Source organism: Micropterus dolomieu, linkage group LG01, assembly GCF_021292245.1.
Source record: "Micropterus dolomieu isolate WLL.071019.BEF.003 ecotype Adirondacks linkage group LG01, ASM2129224v1, whole genome shotgun sequence".
In the NCBI taxonomy this organism is placed as follows: domain Eukaryota; kingdom Metazoa; phylum Chordata; class Actinopteri; order Centrarchiformes; family Centrarchidae; genus Micropterus; species Micropterus dolomieu.
In genome coordinates, this window is record NC_060150.1 from 40,677,009 (window position 1) to 40,693,806 (window position 16,798).

At 39.7% G+C, this 16,798-nt stretch overlaps 1 protein-coding gene across 1 annotated transcript in view; it reads left to right on the top strand.

The window, feature by feature from the left end:
* Positions 1-739: 739 nt before the first annotated feature.
* The window catches only part of cdh19 (cadherin 19, type 2), a 37,520-nt gene continuing 21,461 nt past the window's right edge, over positions 740-16,798 (top strand). Inside the window, exons 1-2 of the mRNA XM_046060625.1 lie at positions 740-816; positions 947-1,080. The gene's annotated coding sequence lies outside the window, so the exon portion shown is untranslated. The remainder of the gene's footprint in view (positions 817-946; positions 1,081-16,798) is intronic.

Below are 16,798 nucleotides of genomic sequence, written 5' to 3' on the forward strand. Positions count from 1 at the left end.
ATTTAAAAGAATACAGAAATTTAGTATTGCATTTTGTACTTTGGAGACTTGCAAAAGACAGAAAAAAGATCCAAGCCAAGATATCCTGACTTTTTGTACTTAACACAGGTGAAGCTCCAAAAAAACCCCCCCACTGGATCCTACACTTCCCATAATGCAATAGCGTTCAAGCCAGGGAAATGCCTATGTCTTTTAAAATCTTAAGGCTTCCTGATATAAACGTGTAGCCCGTTTATTTGCAACTTGATTTTTTGACATGTGGCCCTTTAAGTAAAATATTGAATAATGAATGAATGAATGATTGTTCCACCATTGGGATTTCATTATCTATTACACTGATGTGGAGTGGAGAGTTACCTTATCCTAAGAAGCTATATATTGTATTCTCTTAGCACATTTTGAACTGCATACATAATATCAAGCAGTTTTCACAAAAACACATTAAATCACCAAGGTTTCCCCTCTTCACCTTTCTGAACTGAAACCATATTGCTGTGGAAAATGTATTGAGCTGAACTGCAGGTGATGTGCTCCCAAATGTTGTTTCCCTCGCCAGTCTAATGGAGATTCTGCTGTTACTGACACTAGGCCGTCAAGAAAATAAAGTCCCCCTCCTTCGCTCCCCTCGCAGACTCCCTCTGTTCTTATCAGCGGGAGAGAGATTGAAAGTTTCAATTGGGTTTATCGTATCAATTGTCCAGACTGACATTCAGTGTTAGGCCTGGCAGCATTGTCATGGCCAAGGAAAAATTCACTCTAAACAGCAAAGTTGTAGAGCACTCTGAACAGAGATGCAATGCCAGAGTTCTGGATGTGGTGAGACAATTTTATATTACATAGGCTATTATAAAAAAGAACATTATCACTAAAAATGAGTGAGTATAGCTTTAAAATGTCTGTCCATTTAGCCCATTCATCTCTCTGTCTTATTGCTGATCCTCTTCAGGGTTGCAGGAGGCTTGTGTCTATCCCAGCATGCATTGTGCAAGAGGCAAAATACATCACGGACGGGTTGCCAGTCTATCAAAAGAATGACATGCAGACATCTCAGCTCTGAACAGAGGACCTTCTTGCTGCGAGGTAAACACTGAGCCACTATGCCACCCCATCTTATCCCTTGAGGTGTTATAGCCCTTTGTGTCTTTTACTATTTTATCTTGTTGTTCTATTGTGAAAATGTGTGGCTGTTGTATTTATTTCTATGAAAACATGCTGGTACTTAAACTCTCAATGTTTTCATGGATATCTATACCAGATTCAATGGCAATCCATTCAATAACTGTTGAGATATTTCAGTCTAGACCAAAGTCGTGCACTGACCAACACAGCAACATTGTTATCCTCACTCACACTGTTAGCATGGCAATCCTGGAGTTACCTCCTTGGCAATTAACTGTAATTTACTGGGGACTGAGTCTGTATTCAACATTTGTTTGAGCTATCACACCCAAATGAGCTTTTGCAATAATGTGCTGATATTTCTACACCAGGAGGTTTAATCTGTCCATCTTATCTCATGACACAAAGACAGCAAAGATCCCTTTTGTGAATGGGATCACTCTATCATATCATACCTTATGTTTGTTTTAGGACATTCTAAAATTGGGATTTAGTTACCAAGGAGGTTACAGGTTTTCACTGTCTTACTTTCAAACAGTGAATAACTGTGTTGCCATGTTAGCATCTTCAAATAGGTTTTTTTTAATGGTGGACAAAATGATGATAATAAGGAACTGATGTTGTACTAATGTTGCTAAAGTTGATTGTTTTATCTAGTTGACATTTGTGAGATGTTACCTAGCTACACTTTCCAAAAACAATGTCTCACAACTCTACCTTAGAGTTCTTTCTGTGGCTATTTTGCTGTGTAGTTACCTGGACTCCATTTCACATTTATCAGTTCTGTTTGTTGAAGTGAAAAGCGTTAACAAGAGCTGCTCTTCCCCACACTTGTTACCTTGTGTCAAGGTGTCCTTTTGTAAGTGACTTAGCCTCCAACAGCATCCATAGAGCTGCTTATGGTTGTAATAGGTTTATAGTTTTTTTTTTTATTCTTGTCAACTTGTAAGGTTGAGGGGGAAAAAGTATCCTTGTAATGGGAAAATTAGGAATTCATATGTACTTCATTGAAGTTATTCCAAGGGCACAGAGTTAAAAAATGAGTAAAAAAAAATGTATTAATTAAATCCACCACCTTTTGTATGTGCAGTGTGAAATATAGAGATATTACTTTAATTTGAAAAATAAAAATAGTTCCTAGTGTTAACTTGTTCTAAGTTGACTAAAACCTTTCTTGATATAACATTACCATAGCTGGTCTAAGTATACTTTCAGCAACCTAAATGGTTTTATTCAATAGTAAAAAGTTACAAATATTAATTTCTAACTAGATTTTCACCTTTTTGGCGATGTACTGATCATTTGTCTGATAAATATACTTAAATTAATGATTTAGAAACAAAAGAATAACTCTTTAGTATTTATTTAGTGAACAATTTACCACATTTGTTAAAATGGAAGCAACAGCCTATCTGTAGGTATTTCAATTCAATTTCAGTTCTTTTAAGAGATGCTGTGCATCTTAAAATCTGACATTCTGCCCATGATTCAATTTGATTCACTTCAATTTGAAATGATTTATTTCGATGCTTACACATTATAGCAGCTCTAAAAATGTAAAAGAAACGACAAATGCCTGAGGGATAGCTGATTTGTGATGGAAAGATTAGTGGGGCTTCAAACTGAGAAACAGAGTCAAGTGTTTCCCTGATGATAACATTTTACAGGTGCCGATTTGCAGTTTACATAATGTCAGAAGTACAAAAAAAAACTCTTAAGGGGAAAATGTTATGCTGTGTGGATTAATTTAATATTTTTTCTTTTGATCTCCTGCTTTAAGGATTCACATATCTCCAAAATATTCAGTGCACTCAGGTGCTTTGTTTCTGTTACATCTGTGCATGACAACATAAGTATGGTTAAGTGTCAGGCACTAAAACCAGGTGCTCTTGTTTATATATGCAAAACCAGTCAGAAATGATACTCTTGACCAATCCTGCTGTTTGAACAGAAAAGAAGTGTGCCAAAAATAGGTGCATGCCTAAAATAGATGAGACAGCAAGATGCAGCCCTGTGACTCTAGGCCACGTAATGGCTTTTGAAAGACTTTCTCGCACCACTAAGAGTGTTTCCAGCACTCACACTGTCATCAGTTTAAATTAAAACGTGGACAATTCTAGAAAGATGTCTCGGTAGAGATTGCTTTTGGTATTTTTACAGCAAAACACATCATTTTAGCAACAGTTTTGGCAGCTTTACCATTTTTCGAAAAAACTGCGGTGGAATCAACTGAGTGACAGTGCAGACTTCCAGCCAGAGAGAAACACACAAGTGTCCAATAAATCCCTCCAAAATATTAGCTAATCTTTTTTACAATTCAGAATGACATGGATGGGGATTTTTTTTAACAGGTTCATTACTGCTGAAGTGCCTTGGGGGCAGAGATTAGCTACTGTGCCAATGCATGACTGGAGGACTGAATGAATAATGCCACAAGCTGAGCATTACTGTGACTGGCTACTTTAAGGACTGACTCTGCAGCAATCTGAATGTCAATATTTATGCTTATACTGTATATTCCCAGTACTGACATTTGTTCACCCCGCAGATATTTTGTGGCTTATAAAAATAATGTGAGAATCTGGAGTAATTTGTAAACTCATCTATTATTTATCATAGAGCCAGAGCAATAAACTTCTTGGTGTACCAACATATCTGCACATTATTTGTGCTAATATTGTTTTTGAATGTGCAGTGTGTAATGAAACAAAATGCTTTTCAGGCTGTGTAAAATGGCAGAATGATTGGATAAGCAACTGGAATGTCACCTACTCAACCTCCAAGATTAGGTGCAAAAATCAGGGTGGCAAAAGTTAACAAGACATGCTGTTCTCACCAGTTGTCAACTTGTGTCAAGATGCCCTTTGGCAAGCACTTTCACTTCCAGTATCCTCAGATGAGCCGCTTGTGGCTGTAACAAAAGGTTTAGTTTGCAACTGTTTGTCCCTCTGTACCTGGTTCTCTGGGTTTGGCTTAATAATGTTCTTTAAAGTACATTTTTGCTAAGACATCAAGTGCATTATCCTTGGTGTTTGTTTTGATTTATGTGGTTATTTGGTCAAAATTTACAAAAGAGAACAAATGTAAGTTCAGTCAGGAAAACCTTCATCAAAGACTGATATTGCGGCATTGTAGTTATATTTGGCAGTATGGCTCTGTTTTGGGATCTCCCTGCCCATCCACATGCCTATGTGGAAAGCATGAGGCAGGGAGAGCACACCTCTCTGCCCTTCCACATGCCTACGTGGAAAAGCCATAAGGTAGGGAGAGCACCTCCCTGCCCATCCATGTGCATACATGGAAAGCCTGAGGCAGAGAGCAGCAGAACCCCTGTACAGAACAGAGCAGGCATATATGATTTACATGTTTAATCAGATACTAGATGGGCATTGAAGCATGGTGTTAAACATGCCTGGGGCTGCAGACCGTACTGTTTATTATCAGGCTGCAGCTTCTGCTGCTCTGTGTCACCTTTTGCACGCGAACACAACCACATGTGGGCTCACATGCACAAATAATGGCAAGTGCAGAGCTAGGCCGTGGACATGTTGAAGTGAAGGTAGCTCTAAGCTACTTGAGTTGACGACAGCTACCTTCGTTACTGTAGTATGTGCAATAAAACCTCAAGGGTAAAAGAAAACTTTGTCAATAAATTGTCTTGTGAATTTAGCATTGCAGTGTGTTTTGTCAGTGTTATTTGTGTGCTATGCTTTTTTAGCGTGTGTTGCCTTTTATCGCATGTGCAGTGGTGTGTTGTAATGCATGTGATTTTAAGTTTTACTCACATTTATTCATTTAGCTGACGCTTGTATCCAAAGCACTCCTCTTGAGCAAGTAGGGGTTAAGTGTCTTGCTCAGGGACACAATGGGGGGATTGAACCCGGGTCTCTCACACCAAAGGGATTGTCTTATCCATTGCGCCATCACCACCTCCTTTACTGACTGAGAATGCCGCACGCCTCTGCTGACGTGATAAAGAGACAATGAGCAACAGGTGTGGACTCTGGCGACAACAGGGGCCTGCTGAGGGCATAGAGGCCCGATGGAGGATAACAGGTCCAGAGGGCAGAGGACAGAGAGAGAAGCAAGGAAGTCAGCCAGTCGTTGGGCATCGAGCAGGGGGAATCGAGCAGGAGGGCAGTAGTGAACGAGAGACCTGTAGGGAAGTAGCCGGCCGGAACCGGCGCAACAGCCGAGACAAAGCAGCGGCGGGCAACTGGGGGAGCAGCCGCTACAGAAGTCTGCGAGGACCTGCCAGGCTGTTTCGGGCAGAACCAGCAGCAGCGCAAGTGCAGACGACTGCAGCAGCCAGTGTCGGCCAACGCGACTTCACTCAGGCCTGGGCGGACAGTGTGACTGCTGCCGAGGAAACCGTGAGTAACATTTCGGGTATTTTGAGTTAGGCGGCACTGAGCTTCCTTTGTTGTAGGATGAGCGGTGACGACTGCGGAGCAGATGGAGCAACCCGTTGAGCTGGCCGAGTAACTGTTTGCCGTTGCCGAGAGCTGGCAAATTATGGAACATTTCCCTCTTATATAAGCCCTCTTCTTTTTAACCTGTGGCATCACATTGATTTTAGTTAGACTTTTTTAACTTATAAACATTATTTTAATTGTGGCAATAAATTGTTAAAATTATTATAGCCTGTGTGGTTTGTTTCTGCTCTCTTCCAACCCTGATTTTAAAGAACCTGTGTGTCTGTGAGTCCTAGGGCTTAGGATAGCTATCCCTAGGTGGCGTTGTCGGCGTGCCTTTCAACATATGTTTCTTAACTTTTATCACGAACGGCCACGCCACATGAGCATAACATGATTTGATCTGCTCTGTCCATGTCTCTCATCCTCTATGTTGTTAAAAGCACACTGCGCTAATGCTAGCTTGGCAGCAATGACCTAAATGAAAGCTGTCTGTAGTTTTGTTAAGCTTAGATTGCCATGTAGCTTCAGTCTGCACATTGTTACCTGCAGTGAATCACACAGAGACAGAGGGAAGGAGGACAGGAGCTAGCTGCCTGAACTGCGTCTGCGTGGCTCTATCCGTGCCCAGCAACATGACGCCCAGAGCGCGACAATGCGGTGGCACATGTTAGCATGTTTGATTCTATTCGGCCAAATTCATTCCCCGATATGCTTCCGATAATGAAATATGCCCAATCGGCAATACTTATCGTATCGATAATTATCGTGCATCCCTAACAGATACAGCCTGAAAGGTGGAGCTTTTTACATAGGAAGAAGCGAGGGCAGGCCGGTAGGCTACTGCAGCTTAAATAGGCGCCTTGTATGGAATTTGCCAATGATTGCTAAGAGAGGAATCAGCTGAGCAGTCAGCTGATGTGCTGCTGAAGATGGGTGCTATCAGCTGATATGCTGGAATGAGCTGAACTTGACTTTGTTGCCTGCCTGAACTAACGCTATGCTTCATGTTTATTTATTTTACTTCCATGGTAATGCCACCAGCAACATGAAACAGTTTCCCCACAACCAACCTATTATGGTAACTGGCCTTAAATTATGCTTAACGTTCACGAATTTCTCTTGGCTGTCCCTCAGTTCTGAATACTGAATACAATAGACGCTAGCCACGTTAGCCGCAGCACATGCTAATGCCAAGTTTAACCTTTAAAGAAAACAGTAAAGCAACACAAAAATGACAAAACATTTAGGTTCCAAGTTTAGAGTCAGTATCGATCTATATTTAAGCTTCTGTTTTAAAGCAAATCCTGTTTTGTAACATGACTGGTCCACATTGAGAAAGCCAAGGTAAAATGATTAGTGCACACATATAAGAGTTGTCCAGTTGGAGACATTCCAATCATCTTCCACGCCTTTGTGTTACCGAAGTCAGCATTAGCAATGAAATAACAACAGCAGACAGCAAGGTAGATTCATTATGTATTCACTCTTTGATTGGATTAAAATGTAAATATTCTTCCCGTTTTATGTTTCCGAGGCTAATTTCATAGTATAAAATATGAAAACAATATTACTATTTAGCTATTAGTGGCCCAAATCCTATGGCCAGTAATGCAAACAACGTTTTTTTTTTTACAGAAATAGGGGTCCTTCCAGTCTGCCTTTGTCAAAGTAGACAAAGTGACACATACAACTGCCTTATTGAATCTTTAGGTAATGTTTATCTGACATTTGTCACTTTATTTTGCTGTTTTGGTAGTTTGTCCAATATGACATTAAAAATGTAAAGTAATTACTTCAAGTGTAGTGATGGGAAACGTCACTCATCAAATCTTGTTCATTTAAATTAACTAATCTTTTTTTGTCATTTCGTTCATTTGAACGCTGCAGCCCTCTAGAGGGTGATTAAAAAACAGCGCAGTTCTGAAACACAGAAGGCTGCCTGGCTTGCTTTCATTGACAAAGTATAATGCACAAATTCACCTCTTGATCTTTCTCTATCATTGCTTTATAAAGCCCCATGGGGCCACAAGTGAGTAAAATCTATATATTAACATCAGATTTGCTGGGAATATGGTGAAGTAATAAACTTGACACTAGACTAGGTTACTAGATGAATAAAACACACTCTTATTAAAATTCACCAATATAATAATAATCTGGATAAAGCCACCAACTTCTTAAAAGAACTCCAGCACAGAGAGAGGAACAAAGAAATAAACACACAATATAAACGCAGAAGTTTGGCAGGTCTGGACGCAGAATGGGCCACATCAGGTCCGGATTCTGCAGACAGAGAGACACAAACATGACCACATCGCTCTCAAACGCTGCCAGGTTGTTCACCAGTCAAGAGCTTTGAAACAACAGCACGGCTCTGTTGATAAATAAAAAGGAAATGTTATGTTGCGTTCTCTGGTGGACCCGGATCAGCTGTTAGTTGTAAACACACAACAGGGCTAACGGTAACGCGGCTATGTGGCTGTGTTTTAATGTTTTAATGACCGGGTGCGTTTGTTTTGGAGAGGAGACGACCTCGGAGGTAATTCGGCTCCCGGTAGAACCCTGTCAGGGCTCTGAAGTGGAGCAGACCCAGAACAACTCTGATCAGCTGTAAACAGCAGGACTAAAGTTACGGTAGGCTGTGTTAAAACTATAGCACAACATCACTGCACTGTAATAACGTTATGCTTTATAAAATGTCACATAATTAACAAAATAGATAATGTCAGTCCAGTGACTGATACCTGTTACAACCAACTTGGTTCTCATTCTCCGGCGCTGGCAGTAACTCAGGCTGCTGAATGAATGAAAGTTTGAGTGAGTGGTGAACGAACAGTTCATTCTTGCTCCACAGTAGCCGAGATGTCACGTGACAAATGAACGACTCAAACCTAGAGACCCACAGTTGAGAGTCCTGAACTAATCAATTTGTTCTTTGAACGACACAACACTAAAGAAGTGGAACCGCAATCTAGATTTTGATAGCCATTTGTGCTTATTACGCAAACTTTTATTACAAGCCGAGAAGTAGAAAAGAGGTCTGTTTTAGCCCCATGTCCTACGTTACTTTAAACTGTTTACAACGTTCATTATTAGAGGGTTGGTCAACTCAATTTGTGTAAATTGTTAATTTTAAAATACTCTTCAGAGGTCTTTCAACGGGACAGACTGTAAAACAAAACACACAGTAAAAACTTTACTTACACCATCACCTAGCCTCTTTTCTGATTTCGCTTTGATCTACAGGCACAATCAGTTCGTGTGTGATTTACTTAGTAACATCATTAGCTAACCTGTGACGAAGTATTTGCCACAGACGTACCCATAGTAGCCACTGATCTCTTCTTTTACTGTCCTTTGCTCTTTGGGTAAGAAATCATAAACATTTCTTTCATTTCATTTTTTGAAGTGCAAAATGTGACACTGCAGCTTTTAGGGATGGTGCCACTAGTTTTTTCAATTTGGCGCTGGCACTTATACACCACTTGTTTTTACTCAACAGAAGCTATTTCCACTCAACAGAGGCTATTTCCACAATTATAGTCCAAAAACTTTTATCCTCTGTTGAAAAATGGAAAACTCTGCACAATAGCTGCAGTATCATTATAGTTCATATTTTTGCATGCTGTGTAGCCTTTGTTGTTGCATGCTGTGCTGTGATTGTATAAAAACTGTCAAAGTCTGTAGCACAACATGTTAGCCATTTTCCTGGAAATGGATCTCAGAAGCAATGCAACCTTAAAGAAAGACCTTGATGCACACTTCATAAGTGCTCCGCCCAATGATTACTGCAATATGGAACAGCTGTCTACCAGCAAAACCAGCACAAATCACTCATTAATCACCTGTTTGTCTTAAATACTGCAGCGCAGAGGTTAGCCAAAAGGTGCCAGCAATTTTATGCTTTCATTAGCGGCCTACAGTGATGATTACCTGTAGGGCGTCTGAAGGTGATATTCAAGTTTGACACAATTCAGGGATTATTAACTCCCCAACCTGTGCAGGAGTATCAGCGGCTTCATGGTAGATATATTTTTTGGTAAGATACAGGTATAAGGAGCCTCTGCTGTGTGACAGAGATGAGATCACAAAAAAGCTGAGATGTTGACATCGTCCCTGTTGTCCTTATATAACACATTCCTCTTGCAGGTCTTAGACTTACCACTTTTGTTCATGTCCCCAGAGGTGGCTGCTTTCCCACCAACTCAAGGTAGAGGACGTTGCCGGGACACGGCAGCTTATACATGTTAATGCTCCCTTTTTCCTATTCCACTCCTGTTAGATTGATGGCTCAGCAGTGGTTCTCATTGATCAATCAGACACAATCTGCGTCTCAAATGAACCCAGGCCAGGGGGATTGTGCATTCTTCCAGGGGAACCACATCCCTAAGGGTATGACAGTGTGGTGCACTGGATCGATTGTTTTCAACTTATTTGTGTAAATACTTTGTAACCTTGCCGATTTATCATCTGCATTTCTTTGCCACTGAGTGAGAAAACTACAATAGATATCACCCAGCCTGCTGACATGGGCTCCGGCTTTTAATTTTCATCTTTGCGGTCAAGTCTAGAGAAGGATTACGAGAATGATGAGAATTAATTATGCATTTCATTGGTATGATGGATACTGCACGTTCAACTCAAACCTATATTTCCCCGGAGAACAGAGAGGAGTCTGCTTGGTCTTCAGTGACTCCTTTGAGAAATGCTGTCAGTTCTCACTCTCAGAAGATGAAACTTCGCTGACATAAAATAGAAAAACAGTGATATGACTTTCCTGCAGCTGGTGTAGGTGGCTTTACTTTTAGCCAACTTGAGATCTTAACATCATGTAGACAAATCTCAAGAAGATGCATTATAATTGTCACTAAGGAAGTAAATAGACTACAGAAGATAGAGAAGAATAACATCACGACATTTGTGACGGTAACACACTAATGTTTTCTTGTGGTATGCATGGAAGTTTTACGTCTACCTTCCATTTAATGTGTCCCCAAGAGCCTGCGTGGTACAATTTTGAAATGTTCCTGTTTGAGTGTGTTGTTTCCTTGTCCTTGGTCGGTCATTTCTTCTCTTGATACAGGCAGTTTGGAGTTTCTGTTATGAGTAAAAGCTGAATGGGAAACTTCCAAAGAGTTATACAGTCCAAAACAACAAATCAAACAATTCACCCGTTTGAGATCATTTTGATGTGGCGTGTCTCAAGAACTCAAGGTGTCTTGTATCGGTGGCTAATACCAAATCAGACTTATCACCCCTCACTCTCTTCTTACAGAGGCTGTAATCTGCGAAATACAAAGACCCTCCACACTGCCATGTGCATCACCTTGTAGCAGTCTTTCCCAGCATCTTACCTATTAGTTTTTACATTTACATTTTTACAATAAAGTTTGGCATGTATTATTGCACATATGGCCACTCTCCAAGTGAAAAAAGTAGGATTTGTTTTACGTAAGTCCTCTGTAATCACTTTAACCCAACTGAGGTAATGGACATGGAGACTGGATTTCTGTTTTCAGGAGCAGTAATATTTAGTGACAACAAGCAGATATGATTGAATTATACAACCAGATTGTTGGTGTTGGAATCAGACAGGTGTTGGCTATGGCTCTGAAAGAATGTGCAAAACTTTGAAACACTTTGTTCATTAAAGATGCGAGAACACATGGCGCTTGGTGTGGTCCTGGTAATGCCCCTCTCTCTTATGTTGTCATCTATTAAAAGACCTAAAATGAGCACTGTAAGCAGACTACTTGATTTTTGTAAGCAGTTGATTGCTGTAATCGTGGTCAATATGTGGTTTTCACTGTGTATGTATATACAGTAATGTGCAAAAGTTTTAGGTGTTGAAAAATGCAATAAATTATATTCTTAGATTTTTGTACTTTCTTATATTCTCTACTTAACAACTTATACTATTATTTCTATTTCTATTCCTTTGTGCCTTGATGTGCAAATGAGTATCTGTAACAACAAAGAATTTCAATATATTTTTTGTTTTTCAATTAACAAAATGCAAAGTGAGTGAACAGAAGTAATATATAAATCAAATCAATTTGGTGTGACTTTTACGATGGCCCAGAGGTGTCAGGCCAAATACAAAAGCCACAACACAAATACAAAAGTCACAACACAAATACAAAGGTGACTTTTTGTGGCTTTACTGTAAAACTGCAAGCTAAGTGTAATGCATAAAATGTGGTTGTATTTAACAGAATTGGTTCAAGGGGTTGGTACATCATTAAACAGGTTGTGGTCATTTTGTCTCAGGCTTGTTACTGTGTAAACAACTGTATTGCAGCACTGAAATTTCAGTAACTTCTATTTCACAAGTAAATTGCGGAATGTGGTTTTTCCTCAGTTGCTTTGATACATTTCTAGAATCATACCAATTTGTATTGGTAAACTATAGCTAAGGTTTAGATGACAATGATTGAAAATGCACAAGGCTGCACTTTTTATGTATGACATAGATCAATTTCAACAGTACAGAGTTATACAGAGTTATGCAGGGGATTGGACAGGATTCACAGTTACACCTTTACTGTATGCACTGTAATTTGTTGACAGAGCATTGTGATGGAGAAAAGAAAAAGACAAGATTATTTTACAGCACTACATAGCATAACGGAAACAATTACAAAAATAGAAATGGAAACATGGAAAGCCCCCCTTAGGTTGACATTCCTGTCTATTGGGCCACAGATTCTTATTCTTAACAGATATCTTTATCAATTTGCCATAGCACAAATTTACAAAATAGACATGTAGAAAAAATGCTTTGCAGATTTTGATGTGTTCAGCCATTTTGCATGTGACTTACTCAATGAACTTATGACTAGATGTTTTGGGGGGTAAGACGACTCGACAGAGAACCAGTATACTGTAATACATTGTGATCAACTTGACATACAGTAAGCAATTGATAATGTAGGAAACAGCAGACAATTGTACATAATCATTTGCATAAATGTGTCAAAGCAATTAGCAATTTCTCAAAAGACTGTGCTATGTGCACAAGTGACTTGATGATGTGGAGGTTGAAGTAGAATCTCAATTCTGATCTGAGAAATGTACCAACGTGACTGAGAACAACTGTATTCCATATGAAATACTGATTTATGTGAAAAAAGCAGTCACATTTCAAAAATAAAAGTTCATTACATTTATGAAATGCTCCGATTTGTTAGAGTTTTGTTATGACTGAGATTGTATGCTTTCTGAGTGAAAATTGTTGAAGTGCTTTGGTGGTTTGAGTGACTTTTGGAGGTGAGATTAATTGTTTGGCCAGGATGCATGTTGGTAAAGCAGACTGTGTGAAGAGTTTTGAAAAAGTGGCTTCAGTTTTGACCCTTGCCTCTTAGCAATTGAAAGCTGTAATACATTGTGATCAACATGACATAAGAAATTGATAACGTAGGAAACAGCAGACAATTGTACATAATGATTTGCATAAATGTGTCAAAGCATTTGCAATTTGCAATTTCTCAAAAGACTGAGAAATTGCTATGTGCACAAGTGACTAGATGAGGTGGAGGTTGAACAAGTACAATTTAAATTCTGATCTGAGAAATGTACCAACGTGACTGAGAACAACTGTACCATATGAAATACTGATTTATATAAATAAATCAGTGACATTTCAAAGATAAACGTTCATCATATTTATATAATGCTTCCTGTTGTTAGTGTTTTGTTGATCAGTGTAATATGAGTAATATCATATGCTTTCTGAGTGAAAATTGTTGCCAGTATTTTGGTTGAACGAGTTTATTTTCAGACTTGTATGAAGTGTTTTGGGGGTTTGAGTGACTTTTGGAGGTAAGATTAACTGTTTGGTCAAGATACATGTTGGTAATGCAGACTGTGTTAAGAGTTTTGAAAAAGTGGCTTCAGTTTTGACCATTGCATCTTAATAATTGAAAAAATCTGTAGTGTTGTGACTTTTGTATTTGTGTTGTGGCTTTTGTATTTGACCTGACACAAACGGACTGTACTTTCTAATCTTCTGACCACTCAAAGCGCCTTATGCTACATGTCACATTAACCCATTCACACACCGATGGCAGTGTATGTATCATGCCAAGGTGTACATACACACATATTCACACACAACAGGTACAGCCTGGGATCAAACTACCAATCTTCTGATAAATGGGTGACCCGCTCTATCTGCTGAGCCACAGGACAAAACAGTATCAATTCTTCTAGGTACACTTGCACAAAGTCAGGGATTTTGTTGGGATATTGTCTGATGTGTGATTAAACAATTATACCAAACAGGTGCTAATGATCATTAATTCAGTATGTAAGTTGGAACACAATCATTTACTGAAACAGAAACAGCTGTGTAGTAGGAATACAACTGGGTGAGGAACAGCAAAACTAAGCGGAACAGGTGAAGTTGCTGAAGACAGTTCATTGTCAAAAGTCATTTACCATGGCAAGACTGAACACAGCAAGACACAAGGCAGTTATACTGGATCAGCACGGTCTCTCCCTGGCAGACATTTCAAGGCAGACAATGGGTTTCCAGATGTGCTGTCCAAGCTCTTTTAAAGAAGTATGACATGCAATGCTGAGGACCGTAGACGCAGTGGTCGGCCAAGAAAACTTAATGAAAGCAGATGAAAGACACATCATGCTTACTTCCCTTCACAATCGGAAAATGTCCAACAGTGCCATCAGCAGATGACAGTTGGGCCCTGCTACATCCATCTACAGTCTGGAGAAGTCTGGTTAGAAGTAGCATTCATGGAAGACTTGAGGGCAAAAAGCCATACCTCCAACATGGAAACAAGGCCAAGTGACTCAACTTTGCATAGAAACACGAGAACTGAGGTGCAGAAAAATGGCAGCTGGTTGCTCTAGACTGACTACAGCAAACATACAGCGAAAGTCATTAAGAACTATTTTCCACATAAAGAAGAACAAGGAGTCCTGGACGTGATGGTAAAGTCCCCAAAGAGCCCTGTTATATCAACATCGTCAAGTCTGTCTGGGATTACATGAAGAGAGAGAAGCAAATGAGGCTGCCTAAATCCACATAAGGACTGAGGGTAGTTTCTGCATTTTGTTAAGTGATAAATGTAATCTATTAAAGTCTATTTTTGAAAGCATTCTTACTTTACAGCATTTATCTACACCTGCCTAAAACTTCTGCACAGTACTGTATATACTGTGTATAGGCATAAAGTTGCACAAGTTAAGTAATGGAAATGAAACCTTTAGTGTACTTGATCATAGGCTTTTAATTACCTTTCAGCTTGAGCTATAAATTTTATGGACAGAACCACTTTAAATGTTTATGTGAGCTAAACATTGCTGTCTGGTTCCAGGAGATTTCCCTTGCTGCCCAGAGTGCAGAGTTAGTGCTCATTTGTGGAGGATCTGGGACACCTGATGTGTCTCACAAGTGATCGTCCAGCAGCTGGTCGACAGTTGGCTGACGGCCATCAGTTGTCTGTCTGAGCTGTTGATTCATTACTACAAACTACTACAAAAATATAGATGAACAGTGATGTATGAAGCTTGATTTAGTTGAGCATTTCCTGAGAAAGTGACCAGGATTTATGTAACACGACCATCATTTATCAGGTAAAGAATTATGTTTGTGCTGTTTGTGATTTTATTTATTAGGATAATTTTTATATGTCTATGCAACTTTTCTATCGTGACCCAATTTCTTTTCCCCTCCATCAGCCCAGGCGGTTGACAAATGCGTGGTCTCATGTGGAGGAGGCAGACACTGGGAGAAGACGCTGATATTTCCTGTCGAATAAGAGATCCACCTCAGGCAGCGTCAGCTCCGTCCTTATTTGTCATAAGTGTCTGCTGTTTCCCATGGCTAAAGACAAAGGCCAAAGAACGTACGAGGAACATGCATTTTTAATGTGACATTCTCATCAAATTCACCACAGTGGACTGAGCAGAATGCCAATGACGCTTTATTCTTCCTCCAATTACAGTGAGACGATGCAACAGTATGAATGTAAGCCGTGAAGGGCACATCTGCCTCTAACATGACGAAGCCTGAACAGTTCAGCACTTCATCTGTTGTGAGCCTGAACTTGTGACCTTTATCTTGACATTGGTGTAATGTTTGATTATGGAATAACTTGTTTTTCAGGGAGAAAAGCCTTCATCAGAAGAGCACACTAGTGGGGAAAATGTGAAAAACAACAATGTACGAATGTGTAAAATCAACAGTTCAATGTCAGAGTCACATTATCTTCTCTGTGCCTCCTGTCAAAAGAATGACATCTTCACTGATAGTGAATAATACAGGATATAAGCAAGGCATATATTCCTATTACAGCTTACATTATTTATATCATGGCATCCTGGTGAATGCTGATTTGACCAGACTCACCTTTATCTTGTTGCAAATATGCTGACCATTACTCTGCACCCATTATTTGACAGCCCTGAAATGTCACCGGAGACTGAGAGATAGTTGGATTCACTGCTGCGTTCCAAGAGAAGAAAAGACCGGGAATGTAAATAATTCTTGCTGGCACCAAACCATAGCTTTCATCTCTGATGTTCTTTTGCACTGGTCGGTCCACACTCCATCATTATAATGAGGGTGGTTCAATTAGACAAGGTCTACAATGGGGATTTGAAATGTCACAGTGCAGGTCCTGACATTTCTCTGTTTGATATGGAATCAGAACAGGAGCGGCGGAGTTCACAGGAAGAACTAATCTCAACTTCCGAAATAACAAATTCCACCCTGTCATAAAGCTGTGTGGGAAGGCTGGTGCGGCCACTTTGGAGACATTTACACCCAGCAATGCTAGCATGACCCTTGTAGAGCATTCTAATTATCAAATCTATTAGCATTGTTCAGGTTTGTAATTAGCCCTCGGAGGGCTTTAGCATGTTTACGAGAAGCATGTAATGAAGGCTCTTTGGGTATTTTATCCAAAAGGTTATTTTGTCGTAAAATCAAAAATTACTCATGAATGACAAACTTTCGACTTTTGGTAATTGGAATGACCACAATTACCAGCAGGGCTGTAGTGGAGGGTAAATGCTTGTAAACTCTGTTTACCCACCTCTCGTATTTTGAAATAATCTTTACTCAGAAGCATACCATACACTAGAGTGCTGAAACAGGGCTCCCCCCGCAGTTTCTGTTGTAAATTCAAGTTGTGTCTATTCTGTGCTCCTCTGAAAAGCTGTATCCTCATGTCAATAGAGGATCGACATGTGACATTCAGTGTTGAGCAGTAGCGTGTTATAGTAGGCTAGTGTTA